Raw genomic sequence first — 13,366 nt, 5'->3', positions numbered from 1 at the left:
GACCACACCTTCATGCAGAGGCCAGGCAGCCAGAAAGACCACTTGGGTGACTTAGGGTGGGAGTTTTGGGTCAGGAGACCTGGAGACTGAGATCAACCATGTGGGGCAATCAGTTCTACCTGCATAATGGTGCTCCAATAAAAACTTTGAATGCTGAGGCTTGGGTGACCTTCCTTGGTTGGCAATATCCAACACAACCCACATCAACACCGGGGAATCCTCACTTTATGGAAGAGGACCACGGAAGCACTGTGCTTGGTACTATGCAATTCTTCCTTTGGCTGATTTTTTAAAAAGTATTTATTTATTTTGGGGGCAGAGCACAAGCAAGGGAGAGGTAAAGAGAGAGGGGGACAGAGGATCTGAAGCGGGCTCTGTGCTGACAGGCTGACAGGCCTGATGTGGAGCTCGAACTCATGAACCGCGAGATCATGACATGAGCCGAAGTTGGAGGCTCAACCAACTGAGCTAGAAACCCAGGTGCCCTGTTCCTTGGCTGATTTTAATCTCTATCCGTTCTCTGTAATAAACCGTAATCGCGTTTTCATTACTGTTAAAGCATAATAATTTTTAGTGCGTTCTCTGAGTCCTTCCAGGGAATTATCAAAAGTAACAGTGGTTTGGGGAACCCCCTGAACAGGTAATTGGTATCAGAAGTCAGGGTACTCTTGTGTTGCGTGCTCCCTTTAAACTTACAGAGAACAGGGGCGCCTGGGTGGCTCAGTCGGTTAAGCGGCTGACTTCGGCTCGGGTCATAATCTCATGGTCCGTGAGTTCGAGCCCCGCATCAGGCTCTGTGCTGACAGCTCAGAGCCTGGAGCCTGTTTCAGATTCTGTGTCTCCCTCTCTCTCTGACCCTCCCCCGTTCATGCTCTGTCTCTCTTTGTCTCAAAACAAAACAAAACAAAACAAAACAAAACGTTAAAAAAAAATAAACTTACAGAGAACAAACTGAGGATGGATGGGGGGAGGGGGAAAGGGGAAAATGGGTGATGGGTATTGAGGAGGGCACTTGTTGGGATGAGTCCTGGGTGTCGTATGTAAGCGATGAATCATGGGAATCTACTCCCGAAGCCAAGAGCACGGTGTATACAATGTATGCTAGCCAACTTGACAATAAGTTATACGTAAAGAAAAAAAAAAAAAAGACATACAAAAACTTCTGAGTTGATCGAGACTCTTCGAGGTTTGCCCAGATTCAGCCTCCAGTATAGAACCCCCTGGGGTGATTGTTTAAAACACAGCTTCCTGTTGCTACTTAAATCTATAGAATCAGAAGGGGGGCAGGCTGGGAAGCGACATTATTAGCAAGTTTTCTAGGTGAAGTTGAGTACCACTGTTCTAGACAAGGAGGACCCATCTTAGAAGAAATTAGCGTGACCCGCTACAACAAATATGCCAGAAAAACCTGAGAAGCAGTAATCCCAGCAGCTTTACTTGCTCAATTTTCTGTGTCATGTCAGTGCTTGGAAAGGAATCCAATGTGTAAAAACAGAGCTAAAAGTGATGGCCCTGGATGATCTGTTAGAAAGGCTCCAGGGAAGACTTAACTCCTTTCTTAGCGCTCTTGCTTTTCGCAGAAAAGGGTGATGGTCACTTTCCAGGTCCCAGGAAAGCGGTGACCTACGAGTATAACAGAGGTAGTCACGGAGTCAAAGTAGAAGCGGCTGGACCCTGCTTAAAGGGATCATGTTGAGTAATAAACACCTGGTTTCACTGGGATTTCTGGTTTTCCAGTCTGAAGTCATGTTTCCCACTGGAACACACTGGTTCAGGAGAGAATGTGGGTTCAAGCCAGTCGTGTGCTGGCACTGACTCACAACACGTTTGGGAGCCGATTGTGTGCGTCTTTTCCCAATCTCCTGTTCAGGGACATCACGTGGTAGGTTGACGTTGGTCATGGTGGGAGTATTTACACCATAAAGATGGGCAAGTTGTACAAATCAGGCCCCAGCCACACTGACTATTAAACATTTACCAGTATTTCACTGGTGCAAGCCTGGGCTGGGGCCAAAGGGAGGCATTGACATTTTCCCATCCTTTTACATGCATTGAATGAGAGAACTGTGATTTACTTTCAAAAACCTCAGTCTGACTCCAGAAGAATGCACAGGGCAATTTCTGCAAACAAAAAGGACACTTGATACAATAAAGGTCGTTTGCATATCTGTGTCAATCTGAGAAAGACAGGGCTCATCTTAATTTTATGAGTGACATTACAGAAAACTTGAAAGGGGTCATTTGGATATCAAGTATTATTTGTCACTCAGTATTCCTATAACCATTATTATAATGGTGCAGCCATAATAACAGTCAGGCTTTGATTTCAAAAGGGGGACTTTTTTCTGAAGTTGATTGAAGGGGATTCCTTCCTTTTGGCTTTGCCGTCAGCAGAAAAAAGGCACTAGTGTAAGAACGTGGTAAATGATGGGTAGCCTTGGATGGCGGGTCTTTGAGCGTTGAGTTGTAATAGTGAAGACGTAAGTGAGCCAAGAGTTGTGTGTTCACTGATATTCCAGCCTACTTCGTCTTTCATTGTAATTTGTAAGTTTGAGTTAAGAAATTTCATTATCGGGGCAATGGAATTCAAAGCGAATGTTGTCGGATAAATGTACAATTCTTTTTTTTTTTTTTTTGCACTTAATTATGATGTCATAGGTGAAAGGAAAATTGACTTCTGCCTTTATTCTTACCATATTTTAGTATTTAAAATATTTATCCAATGCCTTGGGCAATATTAAAAGCGTGTGTTAGTTGGGTTTGCATTTTAATTCTCTAAAATGAACTAGCTAGGTGTATTTATACGACCAGGGACTTTTTAGATGGTGAACCTACATCTTAAAAATTGTACAGACTATAATATGTATTTATTAAAATTTTACACAGATCACAGATTGACTATAATTCTATGTTAGCCTCTTGTCTCTTGTGAAATAATTTTTTTTGAAGCCTGTCAACTTTTAGACTAGTGAAAGGTGATTTCTTTTGGAAATTCTTATTTTTAACTGAAAAAAAAAAAAACCCAAATGCTCACAATTTCTCATAAAGCTAATTCACTTTAATACTGTCTCCTTAAATTGCCACTCCTAATATGGTTTTCTGGTGTACAGGATAATGCAGCTGAGAGGGTAGGGAACATTTATTGAGCACTTACTGACTGGGAGATGCTCTCCTAAGGACTTGATGCAGCTTATCTCAGTTAATCCTCTCACTAACCCCAGAGATAAGCGCAATTCTGATTCCAGTTTTCAGATAAGAGGACTGCAGTTTAAAGAGGCTAAGAAACCGGCCAAGGTCAAACAGATTCTGAGAGGCAGAGGCAGGCCCAACCTAGATGGTCTGATACCCAAGGCTGTGTTCTTAACTCTCTTCCTACTTGGTCTCAGACTCCAGATAGTTCTGTGCTAAGGAAGATCCCAGAATCAATTGGCCACATACATGTGATTCTGAAACAATTTTAGCTTCCTTTGAGGAGTTTCTAGGAAAGACCTCTCCTGTATCATTTGATAAAATGAGATGAAATTCCTGAAAAGAGCTCTTTGAGTCTTGGCCATGATGTTAGATGAGACATCCCAAACACTCAGATATCTACCCACTCGTTGCTTGTGATTGACTGATGCACGGATCAATTGAACAAGTCTAGCAAATCAATTGCATCATTCTCACTGAGTTTCCAATCATGAGAAGACACACAGGAGGATAATTCCCAGTACAAGGTGGTCTGACCGCCACAGTCAATTCTGGTTTCACCTTTTCAGGGCTCCAGTAGGCTATGACTCTTTTATTTTTAAATTTGTTCAATATCATTATGACTATTATGAATTAATATGAATACTAAATATTATTTATGACTCTTTTATTTTAATAAACTGCTGGAGCCCCCATGCTCTTATTAGCCAGAGTTCAAAGTTTCTGTCTGCAGCCCACTGCCTAGAATTTTCTTAAAGGCTTAGGCACCTGCACAGCTATGTCCCACTGAGGGATGCAGTCACTTAAGTTATACTGACTTCTTTGTGTCAGATACTGTTCCTGAGTGTATGGTGTTGTACAAGGGGGCCTGGACCCCAACACACTTTTAGCCTCTGCTGAGGCTCTGTGAGAGCTAGCTTTCTTCCAGGAATGCTTGGGTCTCAGAATTGAGCTCTGGAAACCAGCCAAGTTGCTTCTACACTTGAGTTTCTCTTTGGCCACGGCGTATAAAGGTAGATCTGTGAACCCAAACCCAGCTGCCAGACAGTCTTAACTGTTTTGATGTCTGGCTCGCATAAGAAAGGTCTGGAGGATTGGGCTAAGGTCAGAAGGCGGGAGGGCAACATGCTATGGAAAAGGGTTTGGAGTTCAGGTTTTAGTCTATAAACAGTGGGTGTAACCACTGATGATTCAGAGTAGGGGAGAAAACATGAAGAAATGGATGTTTAGAGAATTTAAACTGATGTTGAATGGAAAGGAAGACATGGCTTATGATCCTTACGTTTCAGCGAATTTACTCTGAAACATTTCACCGATCATGAACTCAAATCAGAGTTCTCCCATCATGAACTCAAATCACATGTTATTGTTGGTGGTCATGGTGGCAGATTCAGGGGGATCTAAAGCCAAGCTATGTGTTAGGCTTTTTCATGTTACCAGAAACAGAGTTGTTCTGAACTTAACCCCAGTTGACTTGGAGTTAATTACATAGAAATACAGAAATACGATAGAACACCAACTGTCTGCCACAGTTAACTACTGTGGAACCACTGCAGAAAAAGTCTCATGGGACAAGGCTCCGAAGTGTTGTGTGCTCCTCTAAAATTATGATAACTCACTCACCTCCTCTTGCATTCTCTTTCATTGCTCCTGCTGCTTCCAGGCCACCCTACCTCAGCTCTGCCCTTCACCTCAGGTCTTCTGTTTGCTCAATGATTCCACTGCCTTAGAGCTTCTGAATCACAGCCCTTTTCTCCTTTTTCTTTAAATTCACCCATCTATTCTCTAGCCCAGGAGTCACTAAACTTTTTTCTCAAAGGTATATAGTTTAAACTTTGTGGGCCACATTGTCTCTGTTGCGACTATTCGATTGCCACTGTGGCACGAAAGCAGCCACAAATTACATGTAAATGGATGGGCGTGGCTGTGTTCCAATAAAACTTTATTTATAAACACCAAAATTTCAATTTTGTATAAGTTTAACACAGCACAAAATATTATCCTTCATATATGTGTATACATATATATTTTTTAAATGTTTGTTTATTTTTGAGAGAAAGAGAGAGGGCGTGAGCCGGGGAGAGGCAGAGAGAGAGGGCGACAGAGGATCCGAAACAGTAGCTGACAGCAGAGAACCCAAGACAGGGCTCGAACTGACGAGTGGGGAGATCATGACCTGAGCAGAAGTTTGATGCTTAACCAACTGAGCCACCCAGGCACCCCTATCCTTTGTATATATTTTTTAATCATTTAAATATGTAAAATCCCATCAAGAATGGTTATATGGGCTTGTGGCCCATATAAAAATTGACGGTGTGGCTGGATATGACCTGGGGGCCATCGTTTATCTCTTCTTGCTCTATATCCTTTTCTAATTAATATTCATATTTTCTGACAGAGAGGATATTTATTGGCTTAACTAATGATCATGTTTAGGGTCTTGAGCTCTAATGTTGAATTGCTTGCGTTTTAATTCCAGATTCTAGCACTTACTGAACTGTATGAACTAAAGCTATTTATTTGTTTGTTTGTTTATGTATTTATTTATTTATTGGGCTTCATTCTTTTTCTTAGGTACAAGGAGGATAGCATTAACACTAATTCCATGGGTTGGTGTCAGAATCAAAAAAGAGACAATAGGGGCGCCTGGGTGGCTCAGTCGGTTAAGCATCCGACTTTGGCTCAGGTCATGATCTCACGGTCCGTGAGTTTGGGCCCTGCGTCGGGCTCTGTGCTGATGGCTCAGAGCCTGGAGCCCGTTTCAGATTCTGTGTCTCCCTCTCTCTCTGGCCCTCCCCCATTCATGCTCTGTCTCTCTCTGTCTCAAAAATAAATAAACGTTAAAAAAAAAAAAGAGAGAGACAATGGTGTTGAAGTACTTAGCTCAGCATGTGGCAGAGAGTAAACACCCAGTGAACATTAGCTGTGATGGTCGTGGTGACTCTCAGAGTTCTCGAACAGGTACAACCTATGAACTTATGTAATGTAGGCCCAGGAGAGAAGAACCTTGGTCTATGTTGTGCACTGCTCTATTGCATGGCATTAGGTACTTGACAAGTATATGTTAAACTAATCTACATCCTTAGTTCCAGCATCTGTGGGCAGCAGAGACCCATGAAACAAAACAAAGTGACCTACACGTAAAATGTTCCAGGCTCCTGCTCTCTCTGAAAGGGAGTGTAGGCAGGCATGTACTCAAGCCATCATGCTGTGGTCTATAAGCATGACTAATATTCCCTGACCATCTAACATAATAAGGTAGAGAGAAACAACCTTCAGAGGATGAAGCATAGGGAGGCACGGGAGGGTAGAGTTGTTGACACTGACATAATCAAAATGGCGTTAACAAGAGGAGAAGTAACAGCACAACAGAAAGTTGCTCTAAGGGCTTTTTAAGTTTCAAAATCTTTTCATTGTAAAGCCAGAGACACAGAAAACATACAAATCAAATGCATGACTATTATAAGATAACCACCACCCAGGTCAAGAAATGGGATGCTGTCAGCCACATAGAAAATGCCCATATATACTCATTCATTCATGGAGGCTGCAAAAATAGTGATATTCTATTATTTTATTTTCATTTATTGGTTGGAATACTTACATAAATAGATACTTCCCTTCATCTACTATTTAGCTACACAGTGGATTTTTTCATTTACTGTTTTTCATGATGATGAGTTAATTCCTTATCTTCCGAGGACAACCAACTTTAAAAAAAATTATTAATGCTTATTTATTTTTGAGAGAGAGACAGAGACAGAGTGTGAGCAGAGGAGGGGCAGAGAGAGGGAGACACAGAATGTGAAGCAGGCTCCAGGCTCAGAGCTGTCAGCATAGAGCCTGACGTGGGGCTCAAACCCACAAAACAGGAGATCATGACCTGAGCTGAAGTCGAACGCTTAACCCACTGAGCCACCCAGGCGCCCCCCCAACTTTGTTTTAATTATCACAAATTCACAAATTTAAACAAACTGTAGGGAGTTTTAACCTTCTGCAACAATTATCATTACTGGAGTTGAATTTGTCCACTCCTTGGCTGGTGGGGCCTCTTTGCTGGCCCTTGAATCTGAATCCTTTTGACATGACCTTAGTAGTCTTTGATAACTTCTTTGCCACCTCCTATTACAGTAGAAGAAATTCCAGGTTCATCTTGCACATTTCTTCCTCCGGACATGGGATTAGCCAGTTGTTCCAGAAATCCTAGTTTCTTCTACTGAGAAGAGATGTTCAAAGCCACAAGATGCTCATTGCTGCTAGGTTGACCACAGTTTCTAGCCCTTTTTGGTGCACAAAGCTAGGAAATGCATACATACATTTCACAATGAAATATTTTATGAATTCCTATTTATACTTTCATTCAAATTTGAGATTTTAGAGCTTGTACTTCTTGATTACATCAATATCTCTCCTTTTCTTTTGTAGTTGCCTATTATACCTTATTGCTCTTTTTTAATACTTTCGATTTTAATTCTTAAGGACAGAGGAAATGATAAAATTAGAAAATCCCATAGTTGCACACCTGTTTTTTCTCATCATATACACAACACTCTCAAAATAACGACCCAAATATCACTTCCAATGGGATTATGAAAAAAAAAAAGGTTTTTCGCGTATGTTCTCCCCAATCTCCCCCAACTTTTTAATAGTCATGTCTACACTGTCAGAGCACATACCCATTACACAATGCACTCTCTGCCTTTTAACCCTCATTTCCTCTTACTTTTTCAGGTAAATATATATTTAATGCTTACCACCAGCCCTTAAGTTAATGTCTCTCTAGGCATAAGCTCATTCTCTCCACTCGATTCTTCAGGAAGGGCTCATGGGAACAATATTCCTCGAGTTCCTGCATGTTGATAACAGTTTAACTGTGACCTTTATACTTGAAAGGCAGTTTTGCTAGATATCAAATCCTTGGGTCATACTTTCTTTCCTTGAATATTTTAAATATGCTACTCTATTTTCTTCCGGCATAAAGCACTGCTGTTGAAAGTCTGATGGTAATCTAATTCTCTTTCCCTTATAAGTCATGATTTTTTTTTTTTTTTCCTAAAATGCCCAAAGGACTCTGTTCTTTTATTTACAGTTCGGTAATTTTACTAAACTACGTCATGATGTTGGTCATTCTGGAGTCTCAGAACTGCAGTGTGCACTGTCTAAATGATCATTTCAGGGAACTTTTCTTGAGTTAGTGTTTTTAGTGTTTCATTCGATTTTCTTGTTTGCTTCTTCAGAAACTTCTTATTAGCCATGTGTTTGATTTCCTTTTCTTCTCTTCGATATTGACCATTTCCTCTCAAATCCCATTTTTAAATCTAGTTTTAAAACTTCTTCGAATCTAGCTTTAAAATTTCTTTTGTTCGATGTTTCAAAATTCCCCTTGTTCACTTTCTATTTATCCTGACACATAGTCTAACGTGTTGATAAGTTCTCGTGTTCCTTCTGGTTAAATCTTCATTGCCAATATGACTTTTAATTGAGAATTCTTTTCTGACGTCTGTCACCTCATCTCGGGGATTTTCCGGTCCTGGTTTCCGGGGTCCACTTGCACGTCCTGCATCACTGTCTTAATGTCCCTTGGCTTGTCTGGCAATAGCAGGTGACTTTTGATCTTTTTCGAGGCCACGAGTTCCCGGTGCACCTTCGCTGTTGGGCTGCTATTCTGCCGCCGGTTCTCTTCTTTCTGTCACCATAACGTTACACGGGATTGAACCTTGATACTTTTCTGTCACGTATTTCTGTCGGAAATTAGTCTTCTAGAACTTGAAAAATGAGGCTGCATTCCTGGAAGCTGTTCTAATTTCAGAGAGCTCCCTCTTCTGTTGCTTTTCTGTAAAAGTGTGGTGGCTGGCTTTCCCAGATGGCCTGGCTCTCTTCTCTCATCTTTGGTCTGGACTTGCCTTGACTTCACCTCTACCTTCCCGTCCTGCTCACCAGGGGTCCCACCCCCAGCTGTTTCCACTTCGCAGGGGGCCAGGGGCTGCATTATGACTTCTGTGAGCCCCAGGCCTTTGGGGGTCTCTTCCTTCGCTAAAAACGTCAAAAACTATATGCTACAGCTGCGTTGATATTAAGATAAATATATCAAAACATTTTCTTCGACCCAAAAGTGCTTTTTTCTTCTTCTTCTGATTTTCAAGAAATTCAAACACTCCACAGGTCCCTAAAAGGGCAGTGGGCCCTACGCACCGCCCCTCCTGTGCCTGGTAGATGACTTGGCCCTGGAGGGACCCCGTCCTGGAGGAGTGCCCGAGCGGGTCACTGGGGAACCCCTTCCAGGCTGTGCTAACCCCTTCGCGGCCACCTGGCACCAGACTGTGCAAAACTCAGTTTCAGCTGCTCTTCTCCACTTGGTCCGCCATGCTTTCCGGTGAATACCAATCGGTGCGCGGGCTACGACGGGGTGGTCATGAGCCCGGTGCCACGCTGTCAGCGCACCCTGCAGCCTGCTGTGCAGACGTTACGATGACCCGGCGGCCCTCTGGCTCTTGGTGGCGCGTCTCCACCTGCCTGTATTGTGGTGCGCGTGGGATAACTTGCCAGTCAGCTTTGCGGTGAATGTGGTCCAGGGATTTTCGGTTTTGCCGTCCAGTTGTTCCGGTGGCTTTGATGGGTGCACTTAGGGAGACTGAAAACCTGTTCCGCTGCCGCCATCCTTCTCTCAGAGCTTCTCGCCACCTTCCGAAGTCAGTAACTGAGGACAGCCTCCTCACTTGCCAATAAATCCAGAGCGAGACTCCGTGGCCCCCCAGCGGGCCCTCCTTTCTATAATTCTGACAATAAAGGATTGATTGGGAGTTAAGTAGCGGACTCTAAGATACAAATGTCTTTGAAACGGCTACGCAAGAGTAATCCGTTTATTTCTAAAGTGGAGTGAATTGTGTTCAGATAACCTGGCTTTCTATCCGAAAAGTGGCAGTAAGGGTCGAAGGTGAGGGCGAGATGGGAGGTAATTCTCAAGTTGGGACATGTGGTGGAGATTCAGCCTCTGAGTCCACAGTGGACAAGGGGTGGGGATTTTAAGGTAGGCTTGGATGATCTCGACGTACTTTATATACTTTGCATTCTGCCTGTCATCAGGCAAACCTCAGAGGGCCCCACATACTTGAAAAGCCTTTATGCAGACCAGAAAGGGTTTCCACTTTCACCTTGAGTTGTAGGGAATTATATTAATAAATATTTTGTACTGAAGATTGTATTTGTACCCCTGGGAGTCGGAACGGTGGATGCCGAGAACACCCAGCAGGCAGAAAAACTCCCAATGAGCAGACGCCAGCTCATTCTTGATGTTCTGTGCCTCCTCAAAAATGCAGTAATCTAGTTAACTCACCAATTGCCAGGCCAAATGATTGATGTGGAACTGTAAACCTGCTACCACCTGTCTTTTAAAGAACAAAGTCAAGTCTGGACAAGTTATTTCTGTCACAAAGGCCTTCTGGGCATTTACCTACCGGCTCGGGGCCTCAAATGCCTTCTATATTTTGCTTTGCGGGGCCAGGTCTGGCGGTCTACAAACTACATTTCCCACACTCCCTTGTACTTGGCTTCCTGTAAGGTTGGGCAAATGGCAGAAAACCGGAAGGCGGGAGGAAGGGGAAAAAACCCTAGCCTTCTGATCCCAGATCCTGTGGGAACCAGTAGAAGAAAAGCTAAGGCTCCAGACTCCAGCTTCCTCTGGTCCTGTCTGCATCAGCTATGCTGAGCTCTTCAGAGGTATCATCGCCAGCCGTTTGCTCTTTGCAGTCAAGCCACCACTATGCTTGTTTACCTCAGGGGTTTGCACACCACGTGTGCAGGGCCCCTTGCTTTCAGCTCCTCGGCTGCAAAAATGTCACCTCTTTCCATCAGTCCCCCAGCTTAGGACTGTGAACTTCTTTCTGCAGATACTGTTACCTGGGTGACCTCAGCTGCGGGGGGTCTGGTGTTACCTGGGCGACCTCAGCTGCTGGGGGTGTCTATAGTTGTTTCTGGTGATTGGTGTTAGTTGGGTAATCTCAGCCTCCCCTTTTTTTGCTTTTCATCCTTCTTGCTAATTCCTAGTCCGACATTTCTTCAGTTCTAACTACCCAGTATAGTGTTTGTACTGCTGATTGGTCATTTGAACTTGTTTTGCTGGTTGTTCAGCTGCTTTTCGTGAACTGGTCCACCACACTTTCCAGCACATCCATGGTGCCATGCTGGCTGTAAGGGCGGACTCGTGCCTTTCTTTTCACTGAGTGGGAATTAGGTGCTTCGCTTTTCCCCACTTGGAAACTTGAGCAACCGATGTGCGTTTAGTTGAGAGCTTTTACATACATGCAGCTGCACAGCAAATTTGTTATTACGAGGGGAACTTATAATTTCATAACTCAGTACTGTTAACACATCTTAATATACTCAAACTATTACGCGAAGACAATTAGATTTAGGGTAACAATGCTATTTTAGAAGTAGAACTAAAGGGATTAGAAGATAAAAACCTAACTCATTATTTATCTAATGAAGACAGAATGTTCAATACTAAAATTATGAATGATTTTATAGAAGGTAATACATAACTGTTGTATACACCCATCTTGGAATGGCACGTGACTGTATTTCCGCCACTGAATGTGGAATAGAGACTGAGTGACAACGGATTCCTTGTAATGAAGATTGTTAGTAAAGCCAGCTAATAAGAATTAATGGGAAATCTTATTCCCTGAATGAAAGCTCACACACATATAAAATATATATGCACATATATGTATATATACTGTTTCTATGTGTGTGTGTGTGTGTGTGTGTGTACATATATATAAATATATACATAAATATAACATCTATATATATATACATAAATCTATATATATACATACATAACATCTATATATATATAGATGATATATATACATAACATCTATATATATATAGATGTTATATATATATATATATATATATATATATATATATATATATAATCTATCTATTTATCTAGCTATACACACACACACACACAAATCTTATAAATATAAATCTTATCTGCCTGGGATGAGTTATTGGAGTTATTGAAGTCACTGGAGTCCTGCCAAGGACTCAGTATGACCTGCCAACCTCTGTATGGCTTTCTCAGGTTTTAGGATTGTGCTTCCAAGAATTTATGATCGCCTCAGCTTTATGCCCTCCTAGCTCTTGTTTTGTTGGTGAAAAGCATACCCGGGGATCTTTATTCCGTTGGAGGGGCTGCTAATTGATTTAAAAAAATGCATTTTGTCCCTGGTCGCTAATTGACTGATGGAACAGCTGTTGGTCTGACAAAAAGCAGGCTGGAAAGCAGTTCCCACTATGGGTTGGTCTGTTGCTAAACATGATTGCTTTTGCTGCCCATTGCAAAAGCACACCCTTACATATTCCCAGGGATTGGGTTAGTGTTTTATTTAAAAGTATTTTTTTTTTACTGTCTTTGAAATAAAGAGACCAGTCCCCCTGACCCATCATTAGATAAAGGTGAATTAACCTTAGATACTATGTCAAGAATTTAAAGTTTGTTGTTACTGAGAATTTAAAAGCATGAAATTGATTATCACATAAATAATTCTTTAGGTACTGAAAATCTTAAAGTCTAATAAGATTTCAGTTGGTTAATAATGAAAATGGTTTTGTGGTTGTTGTAGTCCAGTATCAGATAGACCGAGTCAAAATGCTTTTATAAATACAACAGCATATTAAAAGTATTAAATTTTACTATGAAGTGATAAACTATGTTTTTTTTTTCTCAAAGATACTTATAGTTAATACTGCACAATAATGGTTTATATTTGGTAGTGTTGGCTAAAAACTCTTAATAATTAGTGTGACATGAGATAAATAGATGCAATACTGATTTATGAAAATAAACCCTCATGAACAAGTAATATCAAATCTAAGGGCACAACTGTAAATTTAGCAAAATTTTGTATTTTGGACATCATGGAATGAAGTAAAACCAGGATCCTACCGTCCTGAAGTAACCAAATGATTATATATATATTTTTAGTAGCCGTAGAGCTAAGAAGCAGAAAAAATTTGATATTTTGCTGTATGAGACAATAAAGTCTCAAAAGGCACTAACCTCTTGCAAACTATTGTGACTGGCAGGGAAGGTAGGTCAATGTTAGTGTCTTAGTTGATTGTTAGTTGACTTTTAGTGACTGTAGGTATAGCTGTAAAGATTCCT

The sequence above is a fragment of the Panthera leo genome, chromosome B1 (assembly GCF_018350215.1).
Source record: "Panthera leo isolate Ple1 chromosome B1, P.leo_Ple1_pat1.1, whole genome shotgun sequence".
Lineage (NCBI taxonomy): Eukaryota > Metazoa > Chordata > Mammalia > Carnivora > Felidae > Panthera > Panthera leo.
The sequence above is the reverse complement of the archived record's forward strand: the minus strand, read 5'-3'. Positions refer to the sequence as shown.